This window comes from Carlito syrichta, unplaced genomic scaffold, assembly GCF_000164805.1.
Source record: "Carlito syrichta isolate Samal-C Ts95f unplaced genomic scaffold, Tarsius_syrichta-2.0.1 Scaffold314850, whole genome shotgun sequence".
In the NCBI taxonomy this organism is placed as follows: Eukaryota; Metazoa; Chordata; class Mammalia; order Primates; family Tarsiidae; genus Carlito; species Carlito syrichta.
Genome location: NW_007258946.1, coordinates 462,385 through 476,689, shown reverse-complemented (window position 1 = coordinate 476,689; position 14,305 = coordinate 462,385). Strand labels below are relative to the sequence as shown.

Here is a 14,305-nt window from a genome sequence, read left to right as displayed (position 1 = left end):
TCTGTCCTCGGAAACAAGGCTGCCCCTCTCTTAGATAAAAAGGTGTTTCTCCCCACACGGTGGCTCTGCTACTGGTGGTGGGAGAGAGAGTGCTAAGCTTAGCACTTGCGTGCTATTTTTAAAGGACTATATAAACAAACAGGGCTATGTAAATAAGAAAAAAATGAGGTCATCCTTTTAAAATCTAAAAGTGTCTCATTTCTATGGGGCAAGCAGCACAACCTCAGAAGAGACGGGCTTTTCTATCCCTGGGGGCTTCTCGAGCCTGCAGCATCGTGCCCCCAGGCATAGCTCTCTTCCTTGCACCCACAGAGGGAAGGGCAGGTGGCCCTGGAGTAGGGACTCCTGGGTTTCATTCCCAGTTCTGTGAGCTTTGCCTTGAATGCCGAAGGCCACCGACCGATCCCAGCCACCACTTTCTTGGGCTCTGAAACCTGACCCCATGCAGGTCATTCACAAACACTCCAGGCCCTCCTCCTGTGCCAGCCCAGCCCTTCTGTTGTCCCTCTCCCTTCTGCCTGTCCCATTCCTTGACCTGCTAAGTGGCTGCAAAGGCCCTTTGCATGTCTGTTAGAAGGGATGTGTATGCTCCCCGTTCCCTGCTTCTTTGCGCACATTTTAATCTTGCCCCATGCTCTTCTGCACCTTTTCTCCCAAGCTGATGGCTGGAAGTCATGAAAGCAGCCAGGGCAGCTGAGCTTAGGTCACTGACAGTAGCTGGGAGACATCCCAAGCCTCAGCAGAGGGTCATACGGCCTGTCTATGTTGCCCAAGTCCTGTTTCTACTCCTGTCCCCCCTCCTGGTGACCCCGCCATCTACAACATCACCTCACTTCCCCTGCACCCCCCCGCCACCCCACCATCTCTCCTACTTCCTCTTCGCCTCCAGACACAACTGTTGGCATCCTTGATTCCTCTGTTATCCCTTAGCACAAAAATGAGAGCCACCAATATTTGCTGAAGGGGTGGGGTGGTCTGCAAACTGTGTTCCACGGAGGGGTTTTGGAGGTTCTCCAAATGTTACATGAAAATTTGATTCTAAAAATACAGTTTGATTCCTATTGAAATTGTAACAGAAAGTGGCCATGTGAGTACAGTTAAACATGTTCTCTAGCCCTCTGGAACACACTGAGACCAGCTTCACTAGGGTCTGTGAGGACCTTAGATTAAGGTCTGGGGAGATCTTGAAACTCAGAATGAAATGTGTCTTTAGCTGGAAAGCCCGGCGCTCTCGACTGAGTGTCATTTGTTGTAGTTTTTAAAATTCAGGACTACGCACACATATAAAACCACATAAGCAAGTACACGCTGACGCTTTCAGTGATAAGAGAATGCATTACGTGGGTTATCACGAAAATATCACGAATGACTGTGGGGCTTCCTGTCTGACTCGTGTTTGTAATAGGAAGGAATTCAAGCAGTCATTTGCTATTGCCAGTGACACAAACCAGAATTCCCTTCTACTCCTCCCCAAAGGCCCAGATGACAACTGAAGCCCATCCTATGGCTGCCAAGGTAAGCTGTTAAAAATCTGCTCCCGTTCATATCACCTATTGACGTGATTTAGAATTCCTTAGTACTGTGCAGCCAAGTCAAACAAAACGAGAAAGAAAGAGAAATGTTAGATATTACAGCTCATAGAGAAATACAATGATCATCCAGAACACAGGTCAGCAAACTTCTTCTGTAAAGGGTCAAACAGTAAATAATTTTGACTCTGTGGGACAGTCTCAAGCAGCCACTGATAATGTGTAAACAAATGGCATGACTGTGTTCCAGTAATACTTTACAACATTAGGCAGCAACCTGGATTAGACCTAAGGTTTGCCAATCCCTGATTAAGAAGCTCAAATTTCAATGATTTTTGTGCCTCAGAGCAGAGGCATTGCTCTATTGATGGCCTTTCGTAACAAATAAATGTTAAAATTTTGAACTTTAAAAATAAATATGCAGCCGGGCTTGGTGGCTCAGCCTGTAATCTCGCGTCTTTGGGAGGCTGAGGTGAGTGGATTGCTTGAGCCCACGGGTTCGAGACCCACCTGGGCAGGCGAGACCTCATCTCTACAATAAATCAAAAAATTAGCCGGGTGTGGTAGCGCGCGCCTGTAATTCTGGCTACTCGGAAGGCTGAGGCGGAAGGATCGTCGGAGCCCAGCAGGTCGAGGCTGCGGTGGCCGGGAGCGGCCACTGCACTCCAGTCTGGGCAACAAAGTGAGACTCCAACCACCCCCCAAAAAATTAAAATAAATAAATAAATAAATAAATATGCATAAAATATCACTTTAGCCTGTTTTATATATTGACATTCTGGGTGAGATTTTAATTTTAAAGATGGCTTCTAAAAGTAAAAGCATTGCTGAGAAAATGCTTCCATATCCATTTTCAAATGAGATTTGTCCTCTTATTTGTCATTTAGAAATCACATTTCTTCTGGAGAAAGCCCCAAGTCACGCCCCTTCTGAAGAGGGGCTGTGACTCCACATTTCCCGGCCCTTAAATGACTGCACATGTGGCCGTGCCCAAGCCTCAGATGGGGTTGATGGGCCTCTTACCTGCCCCAGCATGGGTGAGTTCGTGGTGCTGGACCCCTGTCAGCCTGGGCCTGTGCCCTCCACCTTGTTTGGATGCCATATATTATAGCCCCTACCTGGTGGCTAGGGTCACCATGCCAGCAGTGGCCACAATCGCCTGAACACTCCAGAAGCACTGAGTCAGCACTCCATTAATCACAGATGCTTTCTTCCCCAGGGAGAGCAAGGGAAGGGGGGTGGGAGCCTAACTTCTTGCTGGAAACTGACAGCTCATTTCCCTTGGGGCAAGTCTCATCCTCTACAGATTCTTCCATGCTGCTGGCAGAGTCACATGGACAGAAGGCTTGGACATGAAGCAGGGGGAGGGTAAATGTAGGTCTGCAGAGGCCCCTCCACTCGCACCCCTGGGACAGCTCCCCTGTGCATCCCTCACAGGGTTCTGTTTCTGGACTAGCTCAAGTGTCTATTGACCCCTCGTTGAATAAACCCAGACCCTGTCCTGTGACTGATCATGGAGAAGACCCATAAATGGCTGTGATGGGCACAGGAGGAAACAAGTGTTAAATCGAGGTACCAGGAGGTGTCCCAGGATGCTAAGCAAGCAGCCCATTGATTACAGTGCTATTGATTCCTGTGAACATTAGATGTTCCTGGGGGAGGGGTTATCCTTGAAGCTATCACTGCCTTTCTTCAGGAAGCATCTTGATGGAGAAGGGCTGGGGTCTTTTGTAGCCAGAAGTTCTGTCCTTTACTAATTGTGTGACTGTTTTTTTTGGTTTTTTTTTTTTTTGAGTTGGAGTCTCACTCTGTTGCCCAGGCTGGAGTGCGGTGGCACACTCACAGCCACCCCATGTTAACCTGCTGGACACCAGCAATCCTTCCACCTCAGGCTTCCCATGGCTACCACAGCTGGCTAATTTTTTTGACTTATTGTAGATGTGAGGTCTTTCCAAGTTGCCTGGGCTGGTCTCGAACTCGCCGGCTCAGGCAATCCACACACTTCAGCCTCCCAAAGTGCTGGGATTACAGGCTGAGCCACCAAGCCCGGCCTGTGTGACTGTTTTTAAATTACTGAACCTCTCTGTGCAGTTTCCTTATCTGCACAACAGGGGCAAGAGGACATCAGTGAGATTTGGGAAGGATGCAGACTTATCTGTAAAGTGCCAGGCCACTTGTGCAGCAGCATTGGTCCCCTTGCTTCACCCTGGCTCCAGCGACTCAACTGGGGCCTGAGGACCCACATCTCTGTCTCTAACTCCTGCAGTGCTTCTCTGACTAGGCAATGGATGGGCAGGGAGGTCTTTAGGCAAGGGCCATCATAGGAGGTAGAGAGAGAGAGTAGAGCCCTGGCTTACAGGAGGACACAGCTGGACTAGCCTGTGGTCCCTAAAGAGGAGGAGTTGTGTCCTCACCAGGACAGAATGGAAACTGACAGGATTGCATTTTGGGGGAGAGAGTGTGGGAAGCTCAAGGTGTCTACTCCTGACCAAGGAAGGTCAAGGACTTCCAGAACAGCTTTCACCGAAGCGCAAGGAAAGCAATGATGACGATGATGACCCTAATAACAGTAATGCATGTTCAAGAGGAAGAACATAAGCAAGCGAATGCAAGAAAGACCCACATGGCCCCCCTGTAAGCATACTCTGTGGGAGCCTGCTTCTCACCTGTGCTGAAGGCACCACTTCCGATGACCAAAACTGAAACGCTGTTCTCGTTGAAAGCCAGCGTTCATGTCCACTCCTGCGGCAGCCGCCCTCCTCCTAGGCACCGCTCTTCCCACTGGAGGGGAGGGCTTGCCTGGCCAGGACCTCCCGGGGCTCCTCCATGAACTAGGTTGAGGCCGCTGGGTTTGTGCCTCGAATCCTGCAGGGGATAATTGAAAAACAAGGTCAAAGAGTTTTCCTGGTCAGCTTCTGTAGACACAGAACACTCCTGCTGTGCCTGGCTCCCAATGCTTCCCAAGTTGCTTTTCTTGGACCCCCCTGCCTTGCACTCTTAACCTCTCTGAGCTTCTATTTCTTCATCAGTATGGTAGGCAGAACTCTAGATGCCCCTCAAGTCTTCCTGTTCCTCTGGCACTCAGGTCCTGCATAACCCCCAAGACAGTGAGTAGCATGGGTGAGAAGGTTATGTCATAGGGCGCAGCTAACTTTAAAACAGGGAGCTTATCCAGGTCTGACCTAATCATGAAAGCCCCTTAAAAACAGAGTTTTCTCTGGCTAGTTATAGAAGGAGAAGAAGCCAGAGAGATCAGAACTAGGAGAAGGATTTGCCACGTCCTCGCTGCCTAGGAGGTGGACAGAGTCTGCAAGTGGCCTCCAAGAATGGACAGCAACTCTAGTTGACAGCAAGCAGAAAGCAGGACCTCAGTCCTACCACTGCAGGGAGCTGGAGTATGTCAACCCCATGAATAAGCTTGGAAGCAGAATGTTCCCCAGAATCTCCAGACGAGAACTCAGGCCACCTACACCTGGATTCAGTCCTAAGCAGAGAATCCAGCCACTCCGTCCCAGACTTCTGACCTGCAGAACTGTGGGCTAACAAATGGGTGTTGTTCTAAGTTGGTAAGCTTGAGGTAATTTGTCACACAGCAAGAGAAAACTAACACAACCTGTAAAAGTGACTCATATCTGGGCATGGGTGAGAATAACATACAATAATAGACATAAGAGCACATTGTACTCCCCAAATAACCAAACAAAACAGCAAGTTCAGGGCCAAGGTAGGCTTGGCCAGGGCAGGAGCTCAACACTCATCCCTGAATGAATAGATGAATGAGTGAGTATCATTTTTAATAATCGACTTACCAGGCTGTTGTAAGGATCAAATAAGAAAAGACAGAGGAAGGTGCTTCATCAACTAGGTAGCCCGAGTTGTTTTAGTAGATGATGGCATGGCGTGTCATAGCCATGTCATGCTTTTAGAACGGTGCCATGGTTTGCTGCTCCAGGCAGTATGGTGGGATGTTTGAGGATGCAGCTTCAGGGCCAGGATACTTGGGTTCAAATTATGACCTCTACCTTCTACCTATGACCTCTACAGCTTTGGAAAGTTGCTTTGCCTTGCTTAGCCTGAAAATGGGGGCTAAGAAAGACGAATACCTCTCAAGGCCCTTATGAGTCAGGACGTGTTAAGGGTCTGGAACAGGCTTGACATGACCCATGCCGTTGCTCTGAATATTATCTCAGGGTGAAACCCAACAACCTGGGACTGGAGTAACGTGCACACAGGCACTGCCACCACTCTCCTCTTGGGCACTGTGCTTTTGATGAACATAGTCTTGGAAGAGTGTCTGGCAGCCACGCAACACTGCTGATTCCTACGAAACATGCAGGTCACTGAAGTCTGGCTGCTTCTCCTTCCTGCCATACCTGCTGCTGTTAAATCTAGTCAGCCCTGTCCTCCCCGCAGGGCAGCGCTGCCCGATCACATGGTGGAGAGCCTGACCTTGCTCTGTGGCTCTGTCTAGCCCAAACCATCCTAACTTCTTGCTACTCTGCAGGTCTCCATCATTTCTAGGTCTGATTCTGTGCCCCCCAGTGGATCAGTTACTAACCAAAATGGCGGCGCTCTTTTCCTTCCAGTGTAGAAACACTGGTTTTTCAGAATATGCTATTCTACAGAATTCACAAGTTCCCACCTCAGAGCCTTTGTTCAGGCAGTTTTTTCTGTGTGGAATGTTATTTTCCTCCTCCTATAACCATATCTACCTGGCCAAATCCTGCTCATGCCCTCAGAGGGCTCGGTTAAATCCCACCCAACTGGACCTAAGTTCTGACTCTCTAGAATACCAAAAACACATTTGCTATGCCTCTCTTAAGGTAAATAACAGTGTCTGCTGTACACAGAGACTCTGAGCTTACAGCCCTTCTAGGATGCAGGCAACTCAGGTGGGGTCAGTCTGACTCATTCCTGCAGCCCTAGTATGTGTCTCACACACAGGAAGCTCTTTAGCACCTAATTTGGTTGTTTGCCCATTTAACAGATACACATCTAGGGCCTATTTTGGGTCAGGCCAGGTTGTAGGTGCCAAGGATAAAAGATGGCAACGATTCAGTTCCTACCTTCAAGGGGGGAACAGTGGGGTAGTCAACTTTGATGGTGTTTGAATGTGTGTGTGTGTGTGTGTGTGTGTGTGAGAGGGAGAGAGAGAGAGAGAGACAGAGAGAGAGAGAGAGAGAGAGGATATTTTTTTTAAAAAGGGAATAATACTGGAAAAGACAGAGGACCACTCCCCAGATGTCCAGAATGTTCAAGAAGTTGCATGCTGTCCATAGGGTTGGAGGTGAGAGGAGGTGACAGTGGGTGAGGGAGAGCCTGGGCAGGGGCCAGAGCATGCGGGGATTGACAGATGAAGAGGCCTGGATGTGGCTGTGTGGTAGAGTGAGGGCATGGGATGGTTTTCGTCAGTGAGGTAATGTGGCCAGGGTTGGGGTGTGACTTAAGGAGAAAATGGGATCAGGTGGGAGAACAGGGACTTCTGCGGGAGGCACAGGTGTGAGGCTGGTGTCACCTCAACACCGACTGCTCCTGGGTTCTTCCTCCGTGGCAGGTCATAGAGCCACCCACCATACCTGTGTCCGGGTCACTGGAAAATGTCACACACACCTGAGGGTCTAGATGCCAAACTGAGCCCATTTGTCTACCTCTTCTCCCCCACATGCCACTGAAATAAAGAGAGAAATATACAAATAAGAACAGATCCATAGTAGTACCAGCTGGCCAGAAAGTCTGAGGGAAAACAGACAAGTGGGAGTGATAGGAAATCTAATCAGAGCTGGGCAGGGAGGGCCCACTTGCTCAACACCCTGGACTTCCCCAGAGGCATTACCTGTGGCAGAGTAGGCTGGAGAGAATTTCTGAAACCCAAGGAAGAAGAGTGAAACTTCTAGGCTTCCAGAGAGACTAATGTGGGAGCTGGGGGTGGGGGGCAGGGGAGGTCCTTAAAATAGAGATTACCTACCTGACACCCTACTGTCTTCAATTGTACAACTTTACTAGTCCAGAAGCATCCAGCCCTGGCAGATGGCTTGATTGCTCATCACAGAAACTTCCTGAAGGATCCAGCCACTCTTCAGTCAACGGCTGGTATCCTACGATTCTTTAAATCCCTCACTGCATGGCGTCCACAGTCCTGGTCTCTCAAGCTATATTCCTTACACAATCCTAACCAAGCCCCCATGTTGACCTTAAAGGACACTTCTGGTCCTCAGCAATCCCAACCTTACTCCCTCCTCCCAGACATGCCAAAACCCTGTGGAGGGTGTGCCCTCCGTTCTCCAGATGCATTACAAACTCAGCTTGGTCTTAGCAACAAATTGTGTTGATGGTGTCCAGGGAGATGGCATTTGGCAGTCTCCACCAAAATGCTGAGAATCAAACTGACAATGGACTTGATATTGTAGCATTAACTGCTAGAGGGCAACAGGGAAATGATCTCTGAGCTTTGAGGGGAAAGGGTTAAAACCCTTAGATCTATGACTCAGCCAAGTCTCAGAGCCAAAGAGAGAAGTACCAAAATAGTATGCCACCCACTTATCCTTTCTTAAAAAAATTACTCAAAGAATTACTCCATAGTAAGTCATTCAAGAAGGGGAAAGACAGGCTACACAAGAAACAGTGAGGAATAATAAAAGCAGAAAAATGGGTAGTCAGATCGAAGCAAATGGCGATAATCGTGATCTCATATTGTTGTAAATTAGGTATCATTTAATTATTGGCATTAATGGAGAAAATTTTTTTACAACTAATCATTTCTGGAAGAAAAATAAGAGGCAGCTCTTTTAAACCACAGTGTGTGGAGGGGAGGGGGAAAACACAGAAAATTCAGTTAATTAGTGTAACAAGAGTTAGGAAAGAAAAAAATTAAGCAGGAAAGAAAAAAGTATGATAAACAAAAGATGAAATATTAATAAGATGACAAAGGTAAGACTAAACATATTAATGACACAATAATGTGAATAAATTAAATTACCATATTTTAAGTTGAGAGACTGGACTGGGTAAAATTTTTTTAAAAACCCAGCCATATTCTGTCATTCTGCTTTTGTGTAAGTGGAATAACACACTTAAGACAAATTAGCAAAGAAAGATTGAAATCAAAGAAATGGATAAAAGACATTACAGGCAAAAAATACAAGAAAGTCAATATTAATGTAAAAATATTACATTAATATTACAAAATATTATAAAATGCAAACTATTAAATAAAGTGGGGCATTTTGTATCGCTAAAGGGTCTATTTTTCCATGAAAGCATTAAAATCATGAAAGGGTCTGTTTTTCCAAGAAAGCATTGAAATCTCATCTTGAACAACAGAACCACAAAATGTATACAGCAAGACACTCTTAGAACCACAAGGAAAAAGTAAAGAAAGAGCAGTAAATTTCTTGAACATTATCGCAAAATCTGATGGTACAAGTAAACTCCAATGAATACTACGAAGGATTTGAAGAGATAGTTAGTAAGCTTAACTTCATATATATTCAAGAAACAGAGAAAACATATTTTCCTCAAATGTCCTTGTATTATATTAGACAGCAAGAAAAAATTCCAGAAGGCACAAATGGTACGCTCCACAACCTCAATTCTTAATGAAATATAATTAGTAATCAACAAATAACAAAAATAAATATAAATAAGTAAACTATGCACATGACAATTTAAAAATGCTTTTCTTGAATCAAAGAGGACAGCAAAACTGAAATTTCAGGATAATTATAAATGTACATTGAGAACCCTGCTTTTTAAACTCTGTGGAATATAACCAAAGCTGCATCTAGAGGAAAATATAGACTCTACGTGCTTAAATAAATAAATAAGAAAGATTGAAACTAAATGAATTAACCACATAACTCAAGAAGCTAAAAATAAAAAAAAAGAACAAAATAACCTAGAAGGAAGGAATAAATAAAGTTGAAAACAAAAATAAATGAATGGGAAAACGACAGAAACCACGACAAAAGAAATATAAAGCTGCAATCTGCTTTTCTGATGGTCAAATTACGTCCAAATCTTACTGGCAGCAAAGAGCAAAATCACAAATAAGTGTTCAGAGAGGTGATGTAAACATATACATAATTTTTTTTAAATTTAGGTGAATTTGATACATAATTTTATGTCAATGAATTTTAAAATGGACAATTTTCTAGAAAATTATAAATTGCAAAACTAAAGAAAACATAAAAACCTGAGTAGAAATAACTACAGAAGTAACAGAAAAGGCTGTCAAAGATAGAATTTCAAAGTAGCAGAGAAAGGATGAATTATTTAAATAAAAGAACTAGAACAGCTGTCTGTCTGTTCATTCAATAAATACTTATTAAGTGCCTACAGTATGTCAGGCACTGTTCTGGGTACTGGGAACAAAACAGAAAAGGGTCTTGCCCTCATGGAGGTGAAAGTCTAACGAAGAGAAATGGATAGCAAGCAAATAAACAGGTAAAACAAGTGACATGGCAAAGGGCGGTACGTGTCAGGAGGAAAATTAAGCAACAAAATGTGATACAGAGTGAGCAAGGGTGGAGAAAGCTATTTACAGAGGATACAGGCATCATACACACATAGATTTACATAGATGAGAGACATGAACATAATATACAAGAAAATCCATGAGAATACCAGAACTATCAGAATATTTATACAATTTTGTGCTGGAAAACAACTTTTGAAGCCTGAACTGGATCTCAATGCTCTTAAAGGAAAAGATTGACACATTTGGCTACTTAAAAATATTAAGCAAATAACAAAAGACTTCATCAGTAGTTAAAAAGCAAATGACAGACTGGAGAAAAATATTCATGACATATATACAAAAGAGTCAATATCCATAATGCGTGATACGCACTCACAAAACAATGAGAAAAGACATACAGCCAATAATTTGGAGAAAGGAAATGAACAGATCATTATTTAAGAAATAAAAATGACTAATAAAGATATGCAAAGATGCTGGTCTCACTCATAATTAAAGCATCGATGTTAACAGTCAGTGTCTGTTTTCCCCAGTTGGTTAGCAAAGAGGAAAATGATTGCTACCATCAAGCACTGGAGAGGAGTAGCAGCCAAGGAACGCTTCCCAAACACAGCTGGTAGGGTGTAGATCAGGAGAGCCTTTTTATCATGTCTACCAAAATTCATGTTGACCCTTCAGCTTCGTAAGTGTGCACAGACATCATCATACACAAACATACACACGTATGGATGATGGCAGCAGCACTATCGTCACAGTGAAGATGGAAGCATCCTTAATATCCACCAGCAGGGAACTGGTTTAATAAGTCAATGATGAGGAATCTGCTCGATGGAATAGTCATGGGACAATAACTTTTCTTAAAGATGAACATATACTCCTACCAATAACAGAGGTTGATTGTAACCTTGCCTACCTGTCGGGCACGGACTTGGGCACTTCTCACGGGTGGTCTCTCCTACCCCACACTGCCTGCGAGACAGAGGGCACCACTGCTTCCCCCCTTTTGCACCTGAGACCTAGAGAGGCTAAGTGGCCTGACCACACAGTGACCTTGGTCTGTCTGACACTGGAGCCTGCACTCTCAGCGGGGACATATTCTTCTTTTCAGTAAGATGGTAAAAAGCAAAATCACAGTCACACGCCTATCTGTACAGCCATGAGTACTACAGAAGACCTATCTGCCAGCTTGTCCCAGGGGGCCTGCAGAGTAGGCAGGGCTTAGACTATGCCTTGTCCTCTTTACACATTTCTATACTGTTCCTTTGTAAAGAAATAAACCTGCATCACTTTTATAATGTAAAAATTATATAAATATACAAAAATAAAGTAGAATAGTGGTTATCTGGAGTTGGGGCAGGGAGGAATAGGGAGTTAGTGTTTAATGGGTACAGAGCTTCAGTTTTACGAGATGAAAAGAGTTAGGAGGCCGACATCTTCAGTGAAACAACTCAGAAACAGAAAGTCAAATGCCGCATGTTTCTCTTATATAAATAACGTGAACACATGGACATAGAGAGTGGAATCATAGACACTGGAGACTCACAAGGTGGGGGATAAAGGAAGAGAAATTCCCTAATGGGTACAATGCACACTATTGGGTGCAGTTCCCCTAAAAGCCTAGATTTCACCACTACGCAATATGTATATTCCTATACAAATGAAAGAGAGAAAGAAAGGAAGGAAGGAAGGAAGGAAGGAAGGAAGGAAGGAAGGAAGGAAGGAAGGAAGAAAGAAAGAAAGAAAGAAAGAAAGAAAGAAGGAAGGAAAGAAAGAAAAAGAAAAGAGATAGAAGATGGATGGTGGTGATGTGTGCACAATTTTATGAATGTACTTGATAATATCAAACTGTGCACTTAAAAATGGTTAAGATGGTAAATATATGTTACGTGCATTTTACCACAACTAAAACATGATACAAAAGTGTCTTCTTTTTAGAAGTCAGTTAAGCAGGGAAGGGCTACTAGAAGAGGGACCTGTCTGCAAGGCTGCACCCAGCCAGGACAGGAAGGACCAGGGCCAGCTCCTCTGCAGGCCCTGCTCAAAACCACAGGAGAGGGGACGTGCTCTCTGCTCCCCACCATAGCATCACAGCAAGGCCTTTGCTGGCAGGTAGTGGGAGCCCTGTATTTGGCCTGGGCACTGGGGGTTGGCATCACTGCAGCTGACAAAGGGTTAAGAAAAACCCCAGATGCCTGGCAGGGGCCAGCCTCATTCACTCACAACATAGCTACTTTCCAAGGACTGGCCAGGAGACAGGGGGTTTGGGATCTGGCAGTGGGCCTCACACCCTGATCCCAGAGAAGGAGAAGCCTGGTTCCGAAGTCCCCAGCCGCCCTCGTGACTTGCAGCCCTTACCTCCACTCTGAAAGGACAGCTGCAGACAGGGTCAGCACATGGCAATTTGAATTGAATTTGAACTTCAGGGAATTATGGGATGAATCTTTCTAGTTTCAATTTCATTTGTTATTGTGGTCTGTGGGTCAACAAGAAAAGATGAAAATACAAGACATGGCTCACACATGGCAGAATCATATTGAGTAATACTGGTGGATCATGCTGGGGGTACTAGCATATGGGAGGAGAAATGGAGAATCTGTGGCATGCCTCATTCACCCAATACCATAGAAGTAGCGTGGGACTGCACAGAGTCAGCCCTGACATCACCAGGAAGACATGGGTTCAGACCCTGGTTTCATCCTTTAATAGCTGTGTGACTTCAGCTGAATTGCTTAACCCCTCTGAACTTCACTTCCTCATGAATTAGAAGTGAAGCGTATCACTCTTCCCTAGGTGTCACGTGGGTCAGATGAGACAAAGTATGTGTGAGATTGGCATGAACCCAGCATACAAGAGGCACTCAATTAATGCCCGTGTCCTTCTCCAGTTAGGGTGGGAGACCTTCCAAGGGTGGGAGACCTTCCAAGTCTCCCTCTATCAATCTCTCTCACTCTGGTTCTTACTCTGAGGAGTTAGCTCTGTGAGGTTCCCTGTCTTCTCCTGTGGTCAGCCTCGGGGCTTCCACTTTCCTGGGGTGCTCACCTCTGTTTCAAATATGTGTGTGTCAGTCTGAGAACGCTGCCACATGCGTCTGGCTGCCTGGAGACAGCCCAGGGAAATTTCCTGTCCCACTGTGCTCTCCAGATGAGAGGCTCCTTACTCATGTGGAGGCTGACTCACTGGTAAGGAGGTGTCCCAACAAGGGAAACAGACGGGCAACAGAGTCCAGAGTCTCTGACGGGAACAAGACAAATTTGAGGAGACCCAGGATGTGCTTTCCAGGAAAGGCCCGGAAAAATGGAGGATGGCGATACATTTCCATTCCTTCTGAAGATGGGAAAGGAGGAACTTCAGAGGCAAGGTAACAGATTCTGTTTAGTGACAGGCAAGAATATACTGGCTCATTAACTGTCCTGGGATCAGGCAGAAGAAATGTTCACGGCTCCCAGGCCCTGCAGGGATCGGAAGGGTGACTCCGCTGGTGTATGGAGGGCACCAGCCAAGGAGGCCTAGAGAGTCATGGAGGGAGGGGAGGAGGAGCAGTTGTCAGAGGGGCTGCACTTGGAGGCTGAGGTGCTGAGAGCTGCCAGGGGAGTCACTTCCTGCCACACCAGGCCATGCCTCCTGGTGGCCCTCTTTCACAGAAAGTCTCATGGAACTGGGCACTCACTGCACGGGGCAGAGAAGACACCTTCCCCTCAGACTGGGGGCAAGAGAAAGCTCTTGGGGTTGCTCTACATTTCAGGTCTAGTGGCACCCCATGAAGTGACCGTCCAAGAGACACTCCTCATCACCTGGACCCCAAAGTGCAAAGGTAAAGAAGACAAGGCCCCTGTCTCAGGGTGTTACAAATCTAGAAGGGAAGATGGGCAGGAAGGTCAGTGATCTCAGGATCTCAGCCCTTTCTCCCATGGAGCCCCAGAACTGAGTTGCTTCCTTCCAGCAGGCTTATCCTGTCTCCCCAGGTGGTACAGACAGAAGCCTGGGTGGGGAAAGAACCCAGTATTTGTCAAGTGCCTACCTCGCACCGATGCTGTCCCTGTCATATCTCACTGTCACTCCGATGCCACAGGCAGGCTTCATCACCACCATCTGGCAGCTGAGGAAACTGAGGTTTTGTAAACAGAGAGATGTGGACAGCCTTGCATGGCAGAAAGGGAGCCCACATTTGGCATTAAAGAAAACTGGACACCGCTGGTCTTTGTTACTGTGTAGCCTTCATCAAGTCATTGAACACCTGTGAGTCTCAGTTTCCTCATCTCTAAAATGGGAGCAATAGAGCACATCCTGGGCCAGAGTAAAA

The 14,305-nt window shown here is 45.8% G+C and overlaps 1 protein-coding gene across 2 annotated transcripts in view; it reads right to left on the bottom strand.

Moving 5' to 3' along the window:
* The window catches only part of HIVEP3 (human immunodeficiency virus type I enhancer binding protein 3), a 373,386-nt gene that overhangs the window by 87,465 nt on the left and 271,616 nt on the right, over positions 1-14,305 (bottom strand). For both annotated transcript variants that reach the window (XM_008072104.2, XM_008072105.2), the window contains one exon: positions 4,196-4,394. The gene's annotated coding sequence lies outside the window, so the exon portion shown is untranslated. The remainder of the gene's footprint in view (positions 1-4,195; positions 4,395-14,305) is intronic.